General features: G+C 43.6%; 1 non-coding gene across 1 annotated transcript; it reads right to left on the bottom strand.

Moving 5' to 3' along the window:
- Window positions 1–18,722: 18,722 nt before the first annotated feature.
- TRNAC-ACA (transfer RNA cysteine (anticodon ACA)) lies at window positions 18,723–18,794 on the bottom strand. Its single transcript has one exon. It is a non-coding gene; the product is annotated as a tRNA-Cys (tRNA).
- Window positions 18,795–21,283: the final 2,489 nt, after the last annotated feature.

Below are 21,283 nucleotides of genomic sequence, written 5' to 3'. Positions count from 1 at the left end.
AGTCATGTCCAACTCTTTGCGACTCCGTGGACTGCGGTACACCAGGTCTCCCTGTCCATCACCAACTCCCAGAGTTTACTCAAACTCATGACCATTGAGTCGGTGATGCCATCCAACCACCTCATCCTCTGTCATCCCCTTCTGCTCCTGCCTTCAATCCCTCCCAGCATCAGGGTCTTTTCCAATGAGTCAACTCTTCGCATGAGGTGGCCAAAGTATTGAAGTTTCAGCTTCAGCATCAGTCCTTCCAATGAACACCCTGGACTGATTTCCTTAGGATGGACTGGTTGGATCTCCTTGTAGTCTAAGGGGCTCTCAAGAGTCTTCCCCAACACCACAGTTCAAAAGCATCAGTTCTTCAGCACTCAGCTTTCTGTATCATCCAACTGTCACATACATACATAACGACTGGAAAAATGCACATAATGGTTCTACATAAATGTTCTACATAAATTTGGTAAAAAGCCAGTGGTCTTAAAGCTTGAGCATGAATTAGAATCACCTGGAGGGCTGTTAAAAACAGATTTTGTGACCCCACTCAGAGTTCCTGATTCTGTAGTATGTGGGTGGGGCCAGATAATTTGCATTTCTAAGGAAATTCTGGTAGTGCCGATGCTGCTGGCCCTGGGCCCACACTTTAGAACCAGGGCAATAAACCATAAGCTCTTCAAACTTAACAAAAAATGAAAGAAAATCTCATCTAATTCAGCTTACCAGCTAATATCAAGCATATTAATCTCTCAGAAATGCACTTTCATCATCTGTACAATAACATTTCACTTTGAATTCATTCTAGATGGTTACCACATACTGTCATTTCCAAGACAATTATTAAATGTTCGTTATCTTTCCCTCTCCTCTTCTGAAATCAAAAAGGCACATTTATGCCACAGGCCATGCATGTACAAAACTCTTCTTCACAGCATGAAGTCCTGGAAAAATCGAGGACTTGGAATCAGATTTGGGTGTAAATACTGTTTCTCTCTTTATTATTTCGGTCACATTGCACACTGTCCTTAAATACTTTCCCCTCCTGTGAACTGCCTCATTTAGCACTTCTGTCAGCCTCAGCCAAATAGGTCTTTCCACCAGAACATCCCAGAGGTACCCAAACTCAGTGCAAATAACTTCATTACCTCTCTATACATACACACTCTTTTCGTCTTAAAGTCTGTTTTTAAAACATTTTATTTTGTGTTGGAGAATAGCCCACTAACCATGTTAGTTTCAGGTGAACAGTGAAGAGACTCAGCCATCCTAAATATGTATCTGTTCTCCCTCAAACCCCCTCCCATCCAGGCTGCCACACAACTTGGAGCAGAATTCCCTGTTCTTCACATCAGGTAGAGTGCAACAAAATCCTTCAAGGCACCCAGTCTAGAAATCTTGGGGTTACAATTTGTTCTTTGTCTTTGGCTAGAGGAGAGTGAAAAAGTTGGCTTAAAGCTCAACATTCAGAAAACTAAGATCATGGCATCTGGTCCCATCACCTCATGGGAAATAGATGGGGAGACGGTAGAAACAGTGTCAGACTTAATTTTGGGGGGCTCCAAAATCACTGTGGATGATGACTGCAGCCATGAAATTAAAAGACGCTTACTTCTTGGAAGGAAATTTATGACCAACCTAGATAGCATATTAAAAAACAGAGACATTACTTTGCTAACAAAGGTCCATCTGGTCAAGGCTGATGTATGGATGTGAGAGTTGGATTGTGAAGAAAGCTGAGCCCAGAAAAATTGACGCTTTTGAACTGTGGTGTTGGAGAAGACTCTTGAGAGTCCCTTGGACTACAAGGAGATCCAACCAGTCCATTCTAAAGGAGATCAGTCCTGGGTGTTCATTGGAAGGACTGATGCTGAAGCTGAAACTCCAAAACTTTGGCCACCTCACACGAAGAGCTGACTCATTGGAAAAGACCCTGATGCTGGGAGGGATTGGGGGCAGGAGGAGAAGGGGGTGACAGAGGATGAGATGGCTGGATGGCATCACCGACTCGATGGGCATGAGTTTGAGTAAACTCTGGGAGTATGTGATGGACAGGGAGGCCTGGCGTGCTGCGATTCATGGGGTCGCAAAGAGTCGGACACGACTGAGTGACTGAACTGAACTGAACAGATGCACATCCAGTTGAACTTACAAATTTCTTTCTAAGTCAATCAACTTATATTCTTTCTGTTTTTGTTCATCTTTCCACTGTCTTTCTCTGAGCCCACTGCAAAAACTAACAGATTTGGGAGTTGTCACTGTTTTAGGGAAATGCAACATTTGACCTCCTTCATGTTTGGAGAGTCCTCTTAGTCTTAAACTGAAAACTCCAGTAAGTCCTTCTCAGGATCTACTAGATGATGGTATGTGCATGCTCAGTCATGTCCAACTCTTTGAGACCCCATGGACTGTAGCCCCCCAGCCTCCTCTCTCCATAAGGTTTTCCCTGTAAGATAGTGGAGTGGGTTGCCATTTCCTCCTCCAGGGATTAGATGATCAGGAGCTAGGAACACCAGAAATCAGGGATCTGTCAACACTAACTCTGGTTATGACACAGCGGCAATGGAATCAATTGTGTCCTAGAAGAATGACTATCCAGGTTCTAGTAGCAGATTTTATTCCCAGTATCAGAGATGGGCAAACTATAATTTCTGTCCCCATTAATCTTGGCAGTGGTGTCTTTGTAGGCCCAGTTCTGCCATGAGAATAGGATGACCAACTCTACTAGTTTGCCTGGAAGAAAGGGTGTTCCAGGACAGGAGACCCTCAGCTTTAAATTTAGGACAATGGTGGGTAAGACAGGATGAGGTCCCAAGGGTACATGAGGAAATCTTTTATCCTGACTGCAGAGACTCAAGTCTAAGTCTCTGAACCTCTAGAAATAAGTCAGATACTTTAGTTTCCTTTAATAAGTACCTCTCATTCTTAAATTTGCCAGACAGTTTATGTTGTTTTCAACTAACCCTGAAGGTGAAGCTCCAATACTTTGGCCACCTGATATGAAGAACTGACTCATTGGGAAAGACCCTGATGCTGGGAAAGATTGAAGGCAGGAGGAGTAGGGGACCACAGAGGATGAGATGGTTGGATGGCATCCTGACTTGATTGACTTGAGTTTGAGCAAACTTAGGGAGATGGTGACAGACAGGGAAGCCTGGCAGGCTCAAAGAGTCAGACACGACTGAGCGACAGAACAACGACAAACCCTGGCTGAAATTGCTTCTCAAGTGATATCTCAGCCTCCAGTTTTACTCAGCTGAAGTCCTTTCTGCTATCAGCACACACACATATACACACATATCCAGGTTGCCCCATGTGCATATATCCATCAGACACCATCCCCTACTTTACCGATTCCCATAAACACCTCATGGACTTCACAGGTGGTATCAGTGGTAAAGAATCTTCTTGCCAGTGCAGGAGATGCAAGAAGTTTAGATTCAAATCCTGGGTCAGGAAGCTTCCCTTAGAGGAGGAAATGGCTACCCACTCCAGCATTTTTGCCTGAAGAATCTCATGGACAGAGGAACCTGGCCAGCTACAGTTCATGGGGTCGCAAAGATAGGACACACAAGCCACTGAGCATGCAGAAGTGCCTCATAGCGTCACCCAGGTGAGGATGGATGTCTGAGGCTTGCCTTTACATTCCCATCTCTGAGCATAGAATGTCCCTCCTTTGTATGTATCTTAAAGTCTTGCTGATTGAAGAAGCTTGGTAAGATTTTTCTGTTAAAGGGTGGAAAATGCTGCAACCAGATGTTTTTTTTTTTCAGCTATTCATGAAGTTTTTTCCCCCTGAATTTTACTAGTTTTGCTTGCATGCCTATTAAAACTTGAGAGTTCCTACCCCAGCAATTTAACAAGTATACTCATTTTTACACCTGGACTCCTATTTCTGGCAGCACAGCCAGAGCTTGTAGTCTTAGCCTTAAACAAATAAATAACAAAGTAAAACAGTGCCCATCCAGGACGCTGTATTGTTACCTGCAGGTTCATTTAGCAGCTTATTCCTTGTAGGGTGCATTCATCTATGGAAGACACACACTACAAGAAACAGAAAAAGAGACTAGAGCCTATTTGAAACTAAAAGAAGACAGATCCCTAAATAAATAAAAACAAGAAGAATGGAGCCTGGGAGCCAAAGGATTCTTTAGATAAGAAAGAACCCTGCAGGTGAGGGATATTCCTGTCACAATAGTGCCCTAGGGTTTTGAGTGGTTTGATAGAATTACCATTTGGAGCATGGTGATTCCATAGTCACACAAACCTTTCACACATTTCTAAGTCCAGGCTGACGATAACTTAATCAATAGCAACATTTCTGGAAACACCAGGCTCTCCTTCTTGCTTTTAGGTCCAAGTTAATGGGTTTGCTGTGTGGTTTCTTGACTATTAATTGGTTAATCAATACAATTGCTGAAGTAGATGGTCATATTTTATCTCTGTTGGGTATGCCTAAAATGTCTGTGATAGATTTTCAGTTCTTAAGTTTCACTTTTCTTTAAAGGAGCTATCGTTCATCTAATGTAAAATGCAGCATTATGACAAGAAATCACACTTTGGAGTCTAGGCCCAGATTCTAAATGTATATATCTATGTCTTACAGGGATAAATCTATGGGCAACTTTCTTAGTTTCATTAAGCTTCATTTTTTTCACACTTGTAAATTGCTGATTATAGAAGGAGACTCAATAAAATAAACTTATTTAAAGTTTACACAATTGGATGAATCTAGTCTATGCACAGTAGCTATCTTTCCAGTATCCCTGATGTATAAAGAATAAGCTATGATTACAGTGGACTTTATTGAACAACTGCTACACAGTTTGATTCCTTTTTCACCCCTTTAACTATCTAATGAGCTCACATGGTTGGAGGTACAGAGGCATAATCCTGAGCAGGGGACACAGTCCAGTGGAAGAATCAGACAATTACAGTGCGTTGGGATTAGGTGTATAATATGCACAAGGAACATGGTAACAACCTTGCTTAGTACACTGATGAAGCCACAAAAAACTTAACAGTAAAGGACCAATAAAGGCTGAGCACCAAAGAACTGATGCTTTTGAACTGTGGTGTTGGAGAAGACTCTAGAGAGTCCCTTGGACTGCAAGGAGATCAAGCCAGTCAATCCTAAAAGAAATCAACCCTAAATACTCGTTGGAAGGACTGATGCTAAAGCTGAAGCTCAGTATTTGGCCACCTGGTGCGAAGAGCCAACTCACTGGAAAAGACCCTGATGTTGGGAAATACTTAGGGCAGGAGGAGAAGGGGATGACAGAGGATGAGATGGTTGGATGGCATCACCAACTCGATGGACATGAGTTTGAGCAAACTCCAGGAGATAGTTAGGCTGTTCCCTGCATTGGCAGGCAGATTCCTAACCACTGGACCACCAGGGGAGTCCTGGAGACTTCTTTTCTTTCAGGAATAATTCTCTCTTCATTTAGGAAGTGTTTCCTTGTACTCCCCCCACATGTAGTCCATTAAGAGCTGACCACTCCTCAATAATATCAGTCGCTATACTGATAATTGGTTTAAGAGGCATTGATAGGATTGCATACAACCTAAACCCGGCCAATCAATTCCCTTGAGAAATAGTAGAGTGAGGTGGTTAGGAATGAGTAATGGTGGTTAGGACATGCAGTCACTTCACTGCGAGTACAACATAGCCACAGTCATGTGTTAGGAAATTTACTCTGGAAGCTGGGATGCAGAGACTGGAGCCAAGGAAACAATGCAGAAGAGTCTAGCAGCGGTCAGCAAGGCAGTGATGAGGGCTTGCCCTGAGGCGTTAGGGTAAGGACAGAAAGGAAGGAATGTGCTGGAGGTGGAATCGACAGACTGTGACTAGGTAGAAGACGGGAAGATTTGATAGAACCCATCTTCAGTAGAAGCTTAATATTATGAACTCTTTCCCTTGCATGCCTGTCTTGTGAATCCTCCCACTGCATGCACACATGCAGTCAGCTCTCATGTTAGCAGGATTCTGTATTATTAGAAACGCACGCCTAGGGGAGCTGTATCCTTAATTTGCACCTTTCAAGTAGTGACAGGGAATTCTGTAACAGGAGGACACAGTTCCTTATGTACAAGTTTCAGTTTACACAGAGGCATGCAAGGACAGAATTTCTTCTATGTGAGTGTGTGTGTGTGTGTGTGTGTGTGTGTGTATTCCTCAGCTTCGCGTGCAGCTTGGCTGCAGCCAGGAGGCTCAGATTGTCCTGGTTTAATCTTATCTATGAGTCTTTGACTTGGAAGTGAGCCATATGAGGATGTGCCCTGGGCATAGGCCCCTGATTCCTCTGACATTGCAGGACATGAAGCTGACATGAAGCTGAGGGTTTCTGGGACCAGAGGTGGTGGGTGACATTGTTCACGCTCCCAGTATAGCAGAGGGATCCTATACTGGAGTTTTGGAAGTAATAAACCCCGTACAGATCACATCTTGGCAGGTGCTGTGCTTGGAAGCCCAGGTTAGATATATCTCTAAGACCACCTCAGGCATTCTATGAACCATCAAATATCTCTTAATAGCAGCAGACCTACTGAGGCAGGAGGTAGATGACCACTCCCCCCCCCACCCCCACCCAGGGTAAAGCAACTGGAGATTCATTCCCTGTGAATCAAAACTCTAAGACAAGAACAACAGGAAAATTAAGGGAAGAGGCTGAGCACTGCCCAGACCACATATTTTTTTTTCCCCTTCTAAGTCAGGAGACCTCCCTGACCACACATATGCAGAAAAGGCTCCTTGGAGGCCAAAGGGGAGTAATGCCAAAGGATGCCCTACCCAGATGCCTTGTTGGTAGAAACCATCTTGGCTAAGTGATGTGTGGGCACACATAGCAGGACCCTGAGATATGCCAAATATGGACTATGAACCAGGCAAATCAGAATGATTGGACAAAGGGAAATTGGGAGAAAGGCCCCAGGAAAGTAATTCAGATTGCCGCAAGGGCACGACTCAGGAAGTCTCCCTCTGAGTCTGCCCGTGTGCCTATCCACACGTACTGTACTCTTTTCCTCTTAATAAATACTTGCTTCACTATTTTCTGTCTTCGTGGGGACTCTTTCCTACAAAGCCAAAGGGCCAGGGCCCTTGTCACTGTCCACTGGTCCAGTGCTTTCACCACCGCGACCCAGCTTCAATCTCCGGCTGGGAACCCAAGCCCTGCTCCGAGCCAGTGCAGACCGAGGCCACTGGAGATCACTGCCATGGATGGACAGGTGGGAGCGGTCTGCACCAGAAATAGGTAAGAAGGAGGTGCGCTATGTGCAGATAATTTAAGATTCAATAATAAGAGTAACAGGAAGTAACTCTGCTTCTTATTATCACCATGGGCCAGTTCTAAATGATCTTGGTAATAACACATTCCTCCTCTCTGGGGCAGACTATTCCCACAAGACTCTCAGCCTTATGTCACGTTATCTACAACCAAGGACTTTGACCAAAAGAGAGAAAAGGTGTTAAAAAATCTTAGTTGTTCAGTTACAGCGTAACTTGATTACAGCGTTAGCTAGTTGGGAAAGGCTGGTTTGGAATAATGGTGATGAGTGCAGTTTTGGAATGTTAAATTTGAGGTGCTTGTGAGTTATGCAGAGAATGAGGACATAGAGATTAGAAAAGAGCTTAGTTCCTCTTCACTTTCCGCCATAAGGGTGGTGTCACCTGCACATCTGAGGCTATTGATATTTCTCCCGGCAATCTTGACTCCAGCTTGTGCCTTCATCCAGCCTGACATTTGGCATGATGTACTCTGCATATAAGTTAATTAAGCAGAGTGACAGTATACAGCCTTGATGTACTCCTTTCCCAATTTGGAACCAGTCTGTTGTTCCATGTCCACTTCTAACTGTTGCTTCTTGAGCTGCATACAGATTTCTCAAGAGGCAGGTCAGGTGACCTGGTATTCCCATCTCTTGATGAATTTTCCACAGTTTGTTGTGATCCACACAGTCAAAGGCTTTGGCATAGTCAATAAAGCAGAAGTAGATATTTTTTCTGGAACTCTCTTGCTTTTTCAATGATCCAACAGATGTTACCCATTTGATCTCTGGTTCCTCTGACTTTCCTAAATTCAGCTTGAACATCTGGAAGTTCATAGTTCATGTACTGTTGAAGTCTGCTTTGGAGAATTTTGAGCATTACTTTGCTAGCGTGTGAGATGAGTGCAATTGTGCGGTAGTTTGAGCATTCTTTGGCATTGCCTTTCTTTGCGATTGGAATGAAAACTGACCTTTTCCAGCCCTGTGGCCACTGCTGAGTTTTCCAAATTTGCTGGCATATTGAGTGCAGCACTTTCACAGCATCATCTTTTAGGGTTTGAAATAGCTCAACTGAAATTCCATCACCTCCACTAGTTTTATTCATAGTGGAAGCTTTGTTCGTAGGAAGCATCACTATGCTTCGTAAGACCCACTTGACTTCACATTCCAGGATATCTGGCTCTAGGTGAGTGATCACACCATCATGGTTATCTGGGTCATGAAGATCTTTTTTGTTTAGTTCTTCTGTGTATTCTTGCCATCTCGTCTTAATATCTTTTGCTTCTGTTAGGTCCGTAACCATTTCTGTCCTTTATTGTATCCATCTTTGCATGAAATGTTCCCTTGGTATCTCTAATTTTCTTGAGGAGCTCTCTAGTCTTTCCCATTCTATTGTTTTCCTCTATTTCTTTGCATTGATCACTGAGGAAGGCTTTCTTATCTCTCCTTGCTATTCTTTGGAACTCTGCATTCAGATGGAGGTATCTTTCCTTTTCTCCTTTGCCTTTAGCTTATCTTCTTTTCTCAGCTATTTGTAAGGCCTCCTCAGACGACCATTTTGTTTTTTGCATTTCTTTTTCTTGGGGATGGTCTTGATCACTGCCTCTTGTACAATGGCACTGTACGATGATGATAAATGTCTCCTGTATTACGTCCTGCACAATGTCACTGTATAGCTTCCTGTACAATAAACAGCCTCTTGATGAGAGTGAAAGAGGAGAGTGAAAAAGTTGGCTTAAAACTCAACATTCAGAAAACTAAGATCACGGCATCCAGTCCCATCATGTCATGGCAAATAGATGGGGAAACAATGGAAACAGTGACAGACTATTTGTTGGGGCTCCAAAATCACTGCAGATGGTGACTGTGGCAATGAAATTAAAAGATGCTTGCTCCTTGGAAGGAAAACTGTGACTAACGTAGACAGCATATTAAAAAGCAGAGACATTGCTTTGCCAACAAAGGTCCATTTAGTCAAAGCTATGGTTTTTCCAGTCATCATGTATGGATGTGAGAGTTGGACTATAAAGAAAGCTGAGTGCCAAAGAATTGATGCTTTTGACCTGTGGTGTTGGAGAAGACTCTTGAGAGTCTCTTGGACTGCAAGGAGATCCAACCAGTCCATCCTAAAGGAAATGAGTCCTGAATATTCACTGAAAGGACTGATGCTGAAGCTGAAACTCCAATATCTTGGCCACCTGATGTGAAGAACTGACTCATTTGAAAAGACCCTGATGCAGGGAAAGATTGAAGGCAGGGGGACGACAGAGGATGAGATGGTTGGATGGCATCACTGACTTGACGGACATGAGTTTGAGAAAGTTCCAGGAGTTGGTGAAGGACAGGGAAGCCTGATGTGCTGCAGTCCATGGAGTCGCAAAGAGTCAGACGTGACTGAACAACTGAACTGAACTGAGAGCTTAGTGCTATACCACTGCCATGGGAAACTGTTGGTAGATGAATGGCTTCAGCAGCGGATTTCAATTGTTGCCTGGATACCTGCTCTTTGATGGACATGGTACTGTTGCTAATTTCATGCTTATAAATATTTGTATTCCTTACATGATACAGACATACCTTTTCCTTTTTAAAAATTTTCTTTTCCTTTTTTTAATTAAAATGTTAATTTAAGTAATAGTTAATTTGCAATGTGCCAGTTTCAAGGGTACAGCAAAGTGTATATACAAATGAGCTTATTTATAAGACAGAAACATGATCACAGACATAGAAACAAACCTCCAGTTACCAAAGGGGAAGGAGGGGTGCAGGGGAAAGATAAATTAAGAGTGTGGTATTAACAGATATACTCTACTATATTGCTATATATAAAACAGGCAAACAATGAGGACCATCCTTCTGTATAGTCCAGGGAACTATACTCAATGTCTTGCAATAACCTATCTTGGAAAAGAATCTGAAAAAGACAAGATATATTATATATACACATATGTATATATATTATCTTTTCCTTTCTTTCCTTCCAATTTTTCCCCATTTAGAAAAACAGGAAAGAGAGATGAGGTCGAGAAATTTTGTCTAAGGCTACTCAGCAAGAACAGGTCAGACCAGACCAGATTTTAATTACTATCTGCTTGCCTGTCTTCACAATGAGATGGACTATGGACTGAATTTCTAAGGAAAGGCTGGGTTTTGAAATGAAAAGGAGAGGTGCAAAAGAGTATTGCGATCTCAGCTGAAAAATTAGCTGAGGAAAAGATACAGATAAAATTAATAAGCTTGGAGGAGTGAGAGGTCAACCTGCTCTGAAGTAAGATTCAGGCATCACGTCAACATCCACAGATGACAAACTACTTCATACCAGTCCAGTACTAGTTTCTGAGGTTGCGAAAGTGGCAAAACTGCATTTCTGACCTTGAAGAGATTACAGTGGACAAGGGTAGACATGGGTGGACAAGGCTGGACAGTGGACATAAGTGGACAAGGAATCTCAGAGATCCCATTACAATATTGCATGGTGAATGTTTCAAAAGCAAAAGCTTGCAAGTGCTGTCACTCAAGCTCCTTCTCAGTCATGTCCAACTCTGCGACCCCGTGGGCTGTAGCCCACCCGGCTCCTCTGCCACAGGACTCTCCAGACAATAACACTGGAGTGGGCTGCCATTTCCTTCTCCAGGGCATCTTCCCCACCCAGAGCTTGAACCTGAGTCTCCTGTATTGTCAGGCAGGTTCTTAACCGCTGAGCCCCCAGGGAAGCCCATGAAGACATTAAAAGAGGACCACCTAGAGGTTTGCAGGATTATGTTCTCATTGAGTCTTAAGAGCCAGAAGGGATTTGCCTCCAGACCAGGGAACATGAGAAGCTCTGAGGGGGTCAGAAGAGTTTGAGCAAAGAATTGGAAGAAGCACCACAGGATATACGATGGGAATACAAAGTGCATTAAATACAAGGTATAGACAGCCAGGAAAGTTAATGCTTAAAAATAAAGAAGGGAAATTGGCATCTAAGCAGCTCCTATTATGTCTGTGTCAGAGACAACTTCCCTCATCTGATTTACATAGTAATAATAGCTAGCACTTTCTGACCACTTAATATTTGCAGTTTTGTACCTAGACTTGTCCTATGCCTAACTTGGAATTACATTTGTGAGTTCCCTTAACCTGTAATATTCCTGAGGTACCAGGAGTGGCTGAATTATGTTCCACTGAATGAATGGGTGCTTGTTAGCATAACAACTATGTATTAAGTGCTTACCCTCTGCCAGGGACTATTCTAAGTGATTTATGTAAATGTGCTTCTTTAATATTCATAAAAGGCCCTATGAAATAAGCTTGCTTTTATTCCTATTTTTCAAGTGAGGATGCTTCGACAAAGAAGTAAAGCCGCTCACCTATGGACACTTAGCAACAGGAATCTGAGCCATCTTTCAAGGGTAAGAGCATGACTCAGAGTCTGTACTCTGTACCTCTGCTCCGCAATGCCTCCTCACTCTCCCAGCAGTCTGCACTGACCTCCACCCATCACTTCTCAAGCTCCAAGCTCCTGGGAGCAAGGGCTCAGCTGTTCCTATGTCACTACTGGTACCTACCGCTAGGCTTGACACCAGTCAGTGTTCACAGGAGTTTGCATTGAGATCACTGAAAGAAAACATTATCAAGACCAAGCAGCTGCAACTAAGTATCTCACAAAACTCTGAGCACCCCGCCTGTGAAGCTTGTCTAAACTTCTTAGACCCCCTTGTGACACTTGCCAGCACTTTTGTGACTTAGAACAGCCTTAGGCCAGCCCCAGGATCATCCCTCACAATCCTCTCCCCTTATCCAATCAGAGCTTCATGCCTGGAGTCCTTCTTGCTCTCTCGTTTACTTCTAGACCTAGTGCTCCGCTTTCAACTGCAGAAACCTGATGAAATTTGTCTCTTGAGTGACCTTTCTCCCTTGATGGGAAAAATAAATTCAGCTTTGCTTTTAAATCTTTATTTTATTCTGTAACAGGACTTTTAGCCTCCTTATTCGAAGAGCCGACTCATTGGAAAAGACCCTGATGCTGGAAAAGACTGAAGGCAGGAGGAGAAGGGATGAGGAAGAGACAGTTGGATGGCATCACTGACTTGATGGACATGAGTTTGAGCAAGCTCTGGGAGAGGGTGACGGACAGGGAAGCCAGGCATGCTGCAGTCCATGGGGTCTAAGAGAGCTGGACATGACTTAGGGACTGAACAACAATGACACATGTGCATGCACCACATCTTTTCGCTAAAAATACGTGGCATGCACATGCTTTCAGACACTGAAGCAGCCGTGTCAGCTGTGTTCCTCGCAGTGGGTTCTATCTACTCTGACCATCTTCCCGAACTCAAGGAACACCCCACAATGATCTTGAGACACAGATCCTGTCTACACCACCACCCTCGTCTGTCAGGGCTTTGAAGTCTGCTCTGACCTCCGTCTGTTTGCACATTCCTAGATTCCAACTGCTTTATTTGTGCCTTTTGCGGTGGATTCACGCTAGCAATTAAAGATTTTCACAAACAAAATCTCAGGATGAAACATAATAAATGCATAAATTCATATGAAGCAGCTTGGGCTAAAGTGGGGAGGGTCACAGACCCCAACCTGCTGGTACACCCCATCCTTACGTACCTGACTAGGGGGGTGAGCAGGTTGGGGTCTGTGGCCCTCCCCACTGTGTCTTCAGCACCTCAAGTTCAATCAGGTTCTGTGTGCAAAACAGTTCATTTCTCCTGCTGGCTCTGAGGATAACAGACTGGAACAATCTTTCATAGCAGCCTAATAGATACCTTGCTTGAAACTGCTGTTTAGTCAAAACCACTGGTTTCCTCTCAATGAATTGGAAGGTAATGCAGTTTTAATTTTAAGTCCAATTATATCTTGAGAGATGAATGGTACAGGGCAAATCCTTGCTTAGGGCCAAACGGGAGTGATAAATCATTCACTTACATGATCAGATTGCTTCCAAGCTCCTCTGGGCCTCTCAGTAAACAGGAAAAAAAAAAAAAAAAGTTACAATCAGCCTCTTGGGTGAAAAATAAAATGGAAGGGAAGGTCAAGGTAGACTTTGCCTGTATTAGTCAGGATATTTAAGTTACACTGTGGTTGAATAAAATCTCAGTGGCTTATCACAACAAAAGCATTGTTCTTGCTCATGTCAGGCCAGCTCATCGAGAGATTGTGCCCACTGCAGTTATTCAAGCATTCACGTCAGAGCCTCCAGTTTGATACACACTGCAAGGTCACTGCCTCCCAGAAAGGGGATATGGTGAAAATGGTGTGGCACTTCCACTGGGAATCCATAGAATTGATAGGCCACCACCAGCCACATGGGCAAAGTGAACATCCAAATACAGAGAGGAGCCGTGCGCCCAGGAAGAAAACTGGAAACAAGAAGACATAATCACCAGGAGCTCCAATGCCTCTCCCATGGGCTTTAAAAAAAATCTCTGTTCATGATATCCAGGTTGGGATGAGGCTGAGAGTCGAAGGAACAGATATTAACTGCCCACTACCCACCAAATTTTGGGCAGGTACTTTAGCATTTGAAATTCTCAAAAATATGATGGGATAGGTATGATTTCCCACTTTAAGTCTGCTACGGCCCGGAGAGGTCCCAAGTTTCTCCTAAGATCAGACAGCTGGAGAACGGAGTCAGGATGCTCACTGAGAATAGCCTGGCCCATAGCCCGCAGCCTCCTAACCGCCCGGGGCCACCCACTCCACTGGGAGATGTTCACACTGCATTTAATAAACCACAGTCCTTTTAGCTGGAGATGTCTGGAGGTTGGGTCCAGAAAGAAAGTGTAGGGAATAACCAGGCAAGAGGGATAAGACAATAATTTCAGAAGAATTAAGTAAAATAGCTTAAATAAGCGTGCCTATAAGAAGAGTAGTGGTCAGTTACTGAGTTCCTAGAGAAGAAAGTGGCAAAACCCACTCCAGTATCCTTGCCTGGAGAATTCTACGGACAGAGAAGCCTGGCAGGTACCAGTCCATGGGATCGCAAGAGTGGGACATAACTTAGTGACTAAACCACCCATCAAGCTCCTAATAGGGTGTCTAGCTAACAAAATGTATCTGGGATGCACTGCCTCAGTTAATCTTCTCTAAAACCCTATGAGATAAACTCAAATTTTAGTTCTGACATCTGTTAGTTCTATGACCTGGATATATTCATTGAATTCTTGAAAATGTATTCCCCATACCTCTAAAATGAAATGTTTTAATATTTCCTACATATTTTTATTTTGAAAATAAAATTAAAGAGTGAACCAAATGTTATATCTGAACTCCTTAGGACATCCTAGGTACCAGCATCAATATTTCCTCGTCTCCTTCCACTTCCCTCCCTTTCACTTCGGCACTCCTATATACTCAGTGTCTCTGCCCGATTTGGGTTGAGAAGGTGATTCAGGAACTAGGTTACCACTTCTTCATTCTTTAGCCACTGAATGAAATTTGTTCTATTCCAGTCTCAGCATCAGTTTCCTTATTGGCTGTGCGAATCTAGTTGAAAAAAGAATCTCCTTGGTTGGGACAGGGGGTCTTGGACTGGGCTGGGACTCCAGAGTGGGTCCAGTTGACCAATTCATTAACAATTATGGAATCATACTATTCTTCCAAGTTCCCTGGAAGTTGTTAAGAGTGGCTCCTGTCTTATGACAGAAAATACCTGATATCTTATCATGTTGGTCATGACCTCTGCATCAACATTTATCCAACTGAGCCAAGACTGATTCTACCTGGCTAAGTATCTGTCTTTAAATCTTGTTTCCTGAACTCAGCTTTTACTTCTTTGAGGGAATCAGTGCCTGAGGTTCCCCTGTGTAGTAGCTGATCTCTCTTCTCCTTTGAACATCGTCCACTAAATCACTGCTGGGCATTGAGGCTGCCCCTCCTGGGAGTCTGCAACAGTCCTGCCATCTTGGTGGGGATGAAAGCCTGAGTACTTCTCCACTTCAGGGTCCTGTGCAACTTTCGCTTTATGAAGAGGGGTTTTCCAGTGGGTAGAAAGAAGAAAAGGAGCAGAAAAGACCACAGTCCAGGGCAGTCATGGAGGAGGGAAGCAGTGGGCAAGCCCTTGACGACCCCAGAGACCATGATGAGGGCTGACTGCTCCAGAAGAGAGAGCGTAGCAGGAGAGACCACAGTGATAGGGAAAATGTAGGAAAACAGAAATAAGGCCATGTGGCAGAGAGACACACATTCTTATGGAAATGAGCTTCTAGAGATGGAAGGGTCACAGCACATGAACTGCTACTGTCTTGAAGGGATTCACCACAGACAAGTATGCTCCTATTCCTGCAGACAGTGGCTACAGTAGAACAGAATATTCAGAAAAAGAGGGAGAACAAAACCTTGAGAAGCCTTTCCAGCAAAGGAAACACAGGTTCTCAATTTTTAGTGATTTCCCCATCTCTCCCCACAGGGCCAGCTCTTCTCCCTGGTGGTTCGACATGTGGGGTTGATGACCTGTGTCACTGCAGTGTTCAGACTCTGAGATACTTTCGTGCCAGCAAATTAATGTTAGGATGGACACATTTGGTGTGAATAAGAAATCCATAGGCCAATATTCAGTCTTATGTGGGACTTGTAACCTATCCACAGAAGCGAAATGCATCATTATAACTTAAAAACTTTGAAAGTTTTTCTTATATTGGCTTTATCTGTATAATATGCATGTGCTGGACTTCATGAGTTTACATCAAGTACTTCTCTTAGATGCATTCTTCACTGGAATGTAAGTAAATAATGATAAGAACCATTATGTCTATCATTTCTGCCATTATATCCAACACCTACATTCCACTGGTACATTAGTGATGTTTAGCTGTTTTATATTGACTAAACGGCTGAAAGATAGGCTTCCTGAATGAATGAATGATGAAGGAATCAATGAATGATGAAGGAATCAATGAATGATGAAGGAATCAATGAACATAGGAGGATAGTAGGTCTGGGAGAGGAGTATTCTAACATTTTTTTTTTAATTGTAAAAATTTGAAGACCACTAGCTCATTGTCTGTCATCAAAGCCAATCAAAACAAAATATGACTTAGTCCTAGCTTATGAAAGCCGGGGCTACTCTCATCTCTCACTCTTGGAATCCACAGCAGTGCCTCCTTTCAGCCACTGTACATGACTCCTTCGCTCACTAGGTCAACGATCTTGTTACCTCTCCACCCTCTCTAGCATCACCTGGCTCCCCATCCCTGAGAGATGTGGACTGATCAGCAACATGGAAGTCCAGCAGAGGCTCTGAGCATGGATACAAGAAGTTGGAGATGATGCTTAAGGTGGAGGATGGGTCCTCGGCACTTGAATAATTGAAGGTCTGTAGTGATAAAATTGCAGGTGGCTTTTTTTTTTTTAAATTTCTTCCTCTGGATCATGGTTCATTTCCCACCCCACTCCCCAAAAAGAAATGAGACAAGGCAATCACTCACCATGCCTCCCTGGGTGGTTCAGAGCTTCAGAATATCAGTGCCTCCTCAGTGTGATACACCCTTGTACATCAAATTACCAGGAGCTGGAGAGAATTGCATCCAAGCTCAAGTCTGATGGACATGGGGTATGATTTATGTAGAGATGGAGTAATAGGCAGGGATTTTAAAATTTGATGGAGAGCTGCAGAAATTCAATAAATGTGGGTCTAGGGAGGCAAGTTTTACAGTGTGAATGTTTTCATAAACACCTCTGAAGAGATAATACTATACAGGCGAGCTTAATAAAAAAGGAGATTTTCCTTTTCACTCCTGCCAATCCAGCCCTTTCACATACTCTCCAATGAGAGAGAAATATGGGCTTATTGGGACTCTTCTTCCTTAGTTATCTAGTTTCCTTTTCAATCTTTCTAATCTTGCTCTCCCCCACTTCTCAGTATTTATTGAATTTTTTCAAACAGAATGAATTTTGCTAGAAAGGGTTTTACTAGAAAGAGGGAGTTAACCTGGACTGCTGACAAATGCACAGCACTCAAATGCCTAACGAGTCACCTGAGATAAAGATCCAGCATCCTAATGAACCCAAGTATTCCTGGTGAGGCCAGAAGGGAGGGCAAGGAAAACACGGTGTGTCTTAGAAGCAGCAGCTACCCAGGAAAAGGTTTCGGTGTGCAGAGCCTTCATCCACAAATTGGCTTTGGTGCTGAGAGTGTGTGCATGTGTGCTTAGTCACTCAGTCTTCTTTGACTGTTTGTGACCCCAAGTACTGTAGCCTGCCAGGCTCCTCTGTCATGGAATTCTCCAGGCAAGAATAGTGGATGGGTTGGCATGCCCTCCTCCAGGGGATCTTCCTAACCCAGGGACTGAACCCAGGCCTCCCACACTGCAGGCAGATTGTTTACCATCTGAGACACCAGGAAAGCCCATGAATATTGTAATGGGTAGCCTGTCCCTTTTCCAGGGGATCGTCCCAACCCAGGAACTGAACAGGTGTCTCCTGTATTGCAGGTGGATTCTTTACCAACTGAGCTACCAGGGAAGCCCTGGTGCCTAGAGGACTTGGTTTTAAATCTTGACTCAGTTTCTTACAATCTCTGTGATCCTTAACAAGTTTCTAAATTCCTCTGAGTCTGAATTTCATCTTTTTTGAATATGAGATAATTTTTCTTCCCTGGGGGGATAAATTATATGATATACACAAGCTGTCATGCCTAGAGCCTGGCCACAATACTTTCCTACAAGTTCACAAAGTTCCAGATCTCTCCCTTTTTTCAGAGTTAGAAACGAAGCTAGAAGGAAATGGGAGTGACACATCCATTGGCTCCAGCCTTGCTTTTGGACAAGGAGGGAACCATTAACACGGAAGTGAATGGAAAGCCTGCTGATTTATGAACTTGAACTTTGATCCTTTAATGCATGAGTCGCTTGGCCCCAAAGAGCATAATGCCGGGAGAAAGATTCTGATTTCCCAGGCTTGGTTCCTCCCTGAGGCTCTTCTGGGGAATGAGAGGGAACCATGGAGGTGGGAGAGGAGTGAGAGGAAAAGCTTAGGATGCTGGAGGGGTCTGCCTGGGGACCAGTGCAGGCTGATGCCCTTAGCCAACCGGACACCTAGGGGAGAAGCCAAGTCTGTTGAAGGTCAGTGAGTTTCAGTTGAGTCAGGTTGAGTGCCCACCCTGCTTGATTCGTGTCTTTGGAGTGTCAGCTTTATCTGGTGACTTTTCTCCACTGTCAAGGTCATTCCTGACTATAGCAAAGTAGTGCATGTGGCTTGTTTATGAAAGCAGCTCCTCCGCTGCCATGTGGTGGGCCCACAATGCAGCATCAGACTTTGTACCTTCTTGCACATCCCCTTAGTTTTTCAGACGACTGTCTACTTGTCCTCCAGGTTGGTGATCATTTGTCTCATCCCCGAAAGACAAAGAAGTCACTCAGTCGTGTCCGACCCTTTGCGACCCCATGGACTGTAGCCTATCAGACTCCTCCATCCATGGGTTTTTTCCGGGCAAGAATACTGGAGTGGGTTGCCATTTCCTTCTCCAGGAGATCTTCCCTACCCAGGCATTGAACCCGGGTCTCCTGCACTGTAGGCAGACGCTTTACCATCTGAGCCACCAGGGAAGATATCTCATCCCTGAGTTGGCTCTCTTTCCGTCATTCCAGAGTCAATCCTTTGTCTGTTGTGTTGGACACATTTTCTCAGTGGATTATCCAAGAACAAGTTTGCTCACCAAAAGTATCCCCCATAAAGGAAAAAAGAAATGCATCAGACTGTTAGACAAGGAATACTTTATTCGAGTCTACTGCAGCAAGGAAGAGGGATTGAACTTGACTCCACTGAAATTGAAGGAAAAGGGTTTTTAAACACTGGTGTGAGCTAGTGGAAAAGCACTGGAGAACTTTAGAAAAAGGTTGGTCTATATGGTTATGCCATCTGTGTTTGTTAATCGGGACCATCAAATTCAGGTTCCTATCTTCCCACAGAGATCTGAAAGAGGGGGGCACTATTCAGCTGATGCAGTGGTAAAACGATATGCCTGCCAATGCAGGAGACTAGGGTTCGATCTCTGGGTGGGGAAGATCTTCTGGAAGAAGAAATAGCAACCCACTCCAGTATCCTTGCCTGGAAAATCCCATGGACAGAGGAGCCTGGTGGGCTACAGCCCATGGGGTCACAAATGAATCTGACACAACTGAGTCATTGAACAAGTGCATTCCTGCAATGATTGCATTTCAAAGACATGGCCCCCAGAACCTTGCAAAAGACATTCCTGAGCAGTAAAGCTGGGAAGAGGTGGGAAGAAGATTTACATCCAAAGGATCAGGGAGGAATTTACAGTGGAAAGCTACCTAAAGTAAATGCTCCAGGAAAAGGAAAGTAAAAAGACTAGAATCAGGAAGAAGCCTGGTGAAGTTCAAGCAAGCTAAGAACTTGAACACTGGGGTGATCTCCCCCTCTTGCCAAGCAGGAAACTGCCAACATGAGTGGCCCACAGGTCCACTTGGGAGCCCTGAACCTTCCCAGGTCTTTGACCCAGCACAGGGTCTGTTGAACAGAATTGAAAATGTAAATACACATGGTAAAACCAAATGGCTATGATAACTCTATTTTGCCCTTACGAAATTCTTACCACTCGTTACTGGCTTCCCTGATGGGACCAATTCATTGGATGGCTGATGCTGGGGAAGATTGAGAGCAGGAGAAAGGGGAAACAGGATGAGATTGTTGGATGGCATCGCTAACTCAGTGGATATGAGTTTTAGCAAACTCTGGGAGATAGTGAAGGACAGGGAAGCCTGGCATGCTGCTATCCATCGGGTCACAAAGAGTTGGACAAGACTTAGCAACTGAACAACAACAACCCCTCCTCATGACATACTGTTTTTTCATCCTTTCTTCCCAGAAATTCCCTAATTCCTGACGTGCATCCTCCTGCTTCCCTCCAATAGACACTTCTGATCCCCACATGCAGGCATAGCTCCCAGGTCAAACCACCAGGTGCAATCTCTCAAAATTAAACAAAGAGGATATATGTAAAAATATTTAGTCACAGAAATTTTTTAAACATCATGAAGCTTCTTGGTTGAGGGGAGAGGAAATGCCAAGCAGAATTCCAGGTTTCCATTTGGGAGACTAACTACTCCTCCATCTAGCATATTACCATGAGTTAAAGAACACAGGAAGGGAGGTAAGTTTTAAATAATGTACATAGCCCATGGCTAATTCATTTCAATGTATGACAAAAACCACTGCAATGTTGTAAAGTAATTAGCCTCCAACTAATAAAAATAAATGGAAAAAAAATAAATAAAATAAATAACGTACATAGAAGTTCATTCACAACAAGATGCATCCGAGTGCTCAAATTGTACATTTTTACTTTTTTTTTTCCCTGACCAGACAAATATTTCTTGGTATATCCTGTTTCATAATGTAACTACAGTTGGTAAAGTCTAGTTATGGTCCTTCCTTTCTCCAAGTTCTCAACTCTTCTCCCACACCGATGTTGTTAATGACACAACAGCCCCCTTCTTTAACTGTTTCTTGAGGGTGTAGCCTTTGCTGTTTAGTCGCTAAGTCATGTCCAACTCTTTGCAACCCCATGGACTGCAGCACGCCAGGCTCCCCTGTCCTTCACTGTCTGCTGGAGTTTGCTCAAATTCATATCCATCGAGTCGGTGATGCCATCCAAGCATCTCATCGTCTGCTGCCCTCTTCTCCTTTGCCTTCAGTCTTTCCCAGCATCAGGGTCTTTCTCAATGACTCAGTTCTTCACATCCCCATCAAGCCTGTGTTTCGAAAGAGTGTTTATCTTCCATATTCCATAAAATTTTTAACAGTGATCAGTGAAAGGAAACACAGCACACTATGAATGTTGTAAAAAGTTAGATTTCTGAAGGTATTAACTTCCCTTTAATATTTTGGGATCCCTTGCCAACCAATCGAAAGAGGTATAATTTTCCTTAGTGAAGTTTTCATTTAATATTATACAATCTATTTCTGATGCTTCTGATTATCCAGCTAATGTATTATTCGGATCCCTTCTTAGACTAGTCAAACTCACAAGTGGTTTTACTTTATTACCACTTAGAACCTATATCAGTTGGAA

This window comes from Odocoileus virginianus, chromosome 15 (assembly GCF_023699985.2).
Source record: "Odocoileus virginianus isolate 20LAN1187 ecotype Illinois chromosome 15, Ovbor_1.2, whole genome shotgun sequence".
NCBI classification, from domain to species: Eukaryota; Metazoa; Chordata; class Mammalia; order Artiodactyla; family Cervidae; genus Odocoileus; species Odocoileus virginianus.
Note: the sequence above shows the minus strand (reverse complement) of the source record. Positions and strands in the feature narration are given on the sequence as shown.